Genomic DNA, 3,784 nt, shown 5'->3' on the forward strand with positions numbered 1-3,784 from the left:
AGAACGTATACATTCCATCCGATTATTATTCTAATTATCGAATTACGTAGCCTTTGGTATTCCTTTGGCGTTCCGAGAACTTCCAACGTGTGGTCTACTATAGCAAGTTCACGTAAATTCGTTTTCAATTCCTTTAAAAAAATTATATTGATTGATTATGCGGCACAAAGAAATTATTGTAATTTTATATTAGAGTAAAAATTGTTATTGCAATGTTTACACGGAATGCGACAGATAAAGAGTTACATTATAATAATGTAAGCATTAAAATTGATCTGTTAAAAAAAACTTTTTTTTTTAAATTTGATTTAGTTTATTGTTGTGGAAAAGATTACATGCTAACAGAGCAATAAACATAAATATATAATATGTTAGATAAAACTATAGCAGCTTGCGAATGGGATTAGGCGTCAGCAAATCTGCTATTACAAAGCCTTATAGCAAAACAAAAAACCGCGACTAAGTAACGACAGAATGAGTGGTGAAACAATAGTTAAAATCATATACATACTCACGCATACACACACACAAGCACCTACATATACCAGTTATTTCAGTCTCGTTTAAATACTGTAAGTGACGCGATGAAACGCGAGGCAGCAAAACGAAAGCAAGACAAAGAGAGAGATGTTTTTATTAATATAGTTATTTTTATTAATATAGTTTTTATTAATATATTTTATTAATAGAGAATTACAATATTTGGCTGAGGTAGGAGAAAGCAGCACGGAACTTAGTGGAACGATAAACGGGAAGGATAAGTAATTTTGGTATTTGGTTACAAGGGGTTAAAAGTGAAATGAAGCTCAGAGTTTAATTGACGTAGGCGTCGCAGATATAAGGGAGCATTGGACCAAAGGAGAGGAAAAAACTAGACAGCATAGGTGGAGAATAAAATGTTGCCACATTCTAAGCCAGCCGAATCTCTGGTAATACGGAGATGTATGGTCGTATTTACTGAAGCAATAAGAGAAGTTGTTGATTAAGAGCCCGAACGTAAACATCGGCCAAATCAAATAGGGAAATAACGCTTAAATGAGAAGTGAGGAATTTCTGAGAGCAGGAAAGGATGTGGCGAAGGGGATAAGGAAGATAAAGTATACAAGCGTATGCAGCCCGTCACACTTGACGGCCACGTGTGACGAATAGGAAGATTCAACATGGATACCAAGAATCTCAATAGAGGTGGAGCGAGGAATTGGAACGGAATTAAGAAAAATATGGAAGGATTGAATATGAGATAATAATGTTGAGAAACCGAAAATAAGCAAGGATGATTTAGAGTTTAGAGGGATTTAGATGCAGCGAATTATTAGTAGAGACCATTCGGCAATAGATTATTGCAGCGAAATTCAAGTGGACATTAGGAGTCTGCGCTGAGTACTATCTTGCACAAAAATTAATTGTGAATAACAATTCAAATTTGTACGTTTCGGCTCATGTTTTGAGTCAGCCTCAGCAATAACAATCATCGCTAATCGCACTAAATGTCGAACTCTGTATCGCAAAATCGCAATTCCCTCCAATTATGCAGTTGCAGTAGTGCAAATGCGGTGAGAAACCACCATCCTCAACAGAGTCTGATGTTGTGACAACCAGTTGTAAAGCTGAGTGTAGCAAATGGTGGATCTCAAGATATTATTTGTATCAAGATTTTTTGAACAGATGAAGATTGATTTTATGTTATTTATAAATGATGACAAAACTCACCCAACTTCCAACAACGATCGCACGCAGATCCAAACATCGTCAATTAAACAAATTTATGATTGACGATTGTCAAAGTTAGATTAAAAATAATTTAAGAATCAAAAAAGACAGTAATGTTTGTTACGATGTCGATTATACAATAACCGTTAAAAACAAAAAGTGAAGTGTAGTGAGAACAGGAGCGTGTCGGTCAATTATAAAAATACACATATTATAACTTGTAGTAAGTTCCTATTTAACCATTATTAATGCATGCCTCAGTGTCAGTTTGAATGTTGAAATCATTTGATTAACGATTTATGTAGAGTATCTTCGACATTAATCGTTTATTATAATTTCTCTCAATATCCAGAATTCTGTCATTATCCCAGTTGATGTCATGATTGTACCCTATGCTCTGTGATAACTGAATGAATGGATGTAACTCTACGTGTATGGTTATGGTTTTCTGCTAATCTCGTTTTTAGTTTTTTTCCCGTTTGGTCTACATAGGAAGCATCGCAATCGGCATTCGATCTTGTAAACCACATTCCTTTTGGATAACTTTTGCAAAGGATCTTTGTGTACTCTTATATATTTGTTAAGTTTATTGATATTATAATGAGCAACCACCTTATAAAACAGACAATTAGTACAGTTGCAGAATTTATTTATTAGATATTCTATTGATGAAAGGAATTGTGAACCTTCGATCTAATTTGTTATTTTTTAACCTTGTTAGTAGAAGTCTTATAATTACAATTGGATTTTTTATTAATTTTTATGTCCTATCAAAATATCCTATCATATCCAAGTTTGATCAGATTTTAGCTTGTTTTCGCTAGATGTTGTATCTTTATTTACAAATGTTCCGGTAGATTTAGCTATGGACTTTCTAGTAGTTGCATTTACATTGAAAATAATTGCAAGATACCGAAAGATGAATTTCTAAAGGCTTAATTTTGACACTTAAGTATGTATTCTACTTACTTTGCTTTCGATGATCAAATATATAAACAGACTATTGGTACTCCAATGGGTTCGTCATTATCACCTATTATTGCTGACAGTCATGTAACAAGATTTAGAAAATCGAGTGCTGAGTTCCATTGAATTCCTTTTGCTTTTCTACTGCAGGTACGACGATGATATGGTACTATGTTTACCGCCCATCTCTGAGGTGGATAGCATCTTGGAAAAATTCAACTCTTTTCACCAGAAACTGCAGTTTACGATGGATGTGAGGGGTAATACCATTAATTTTTGAGACACTACTAATCTTTAAAAGAGTGACAGTCTAATTTTTGACTGGTACAAAAAATCAGGGTTGCTGACGTTAAATAAAAAAGCAACGAAGTTACTAATTTCATTACTTTTTTAGTAACGAATGAGTAACGGAGTTACTTTTACTAATGAGTAACAGTAATGATAACTAAATCACAATTTTCAGGAACTAATAACAAAATTTTACGTCTTTTTTTGTTATTATAAGGTTATTTTAATAAGCACGCGTTTACGCCTTGACGGAAAAGCAGAAAGCGGAAAAGCAGTGGTTAATCAGAACTCCCGCTGGTACAAAGTACAAAACCCAAAATTGACGACACCCTAACAAACGGACATATTGAGCAACAGTTATCTCTATTATTAAACAAAAATTCCAGATTTAGCGATACAAATTATTTATAACTTAAAGTTAAGATATATGTACAAATTTAAATATGTATATATTAAGGAGTATCATATTAAAGAGCAAATGAAGAACTAATAAAGTAATACATAAATATATTAAAAAACGATTTGTTCTTATGTAGCTATTATTTGCGTAAATGCAATTATTTTTTTAAAATAGCAAAAAGTAACGATTTTTCCGTTACTTTATGTGACAATAACGCTTTACTTTCAGAATCGGTAACGAGTAAAGAGTAACGAATTACTTTTTACCGCAAATAACGGTAACTATAACGCGTTACTAAAAAATGGTAACTTTAACAACCCTGCAAAAAAACACACCTTCTCGGGCAGATTTTTGAATTATTGATCTCACAATCAGAGCCGTATTAGGATAAGAGGCCAGCTAGGCCCGTGCCTATGGCGG

The sequence above is a fragment of the Trachymyrmex cornetzi genome, unplaced genomic scaffold, assembly GCF_001594075.2.
Source record: "Trachymyrmex cornetzi isolate Tcor2-1 unplaced genomic scaffold, Tcor1.1 scaffold229, whole genome shotgun sequence".
Classification (NCBI taxonomy): domain Eukaryota; kingdom Metazoa; phylum Arthropoda; class Insecta; order Hymenoptera; family Formicidae; genus Trachymyrmex; species Trachymyrmex cornetzi.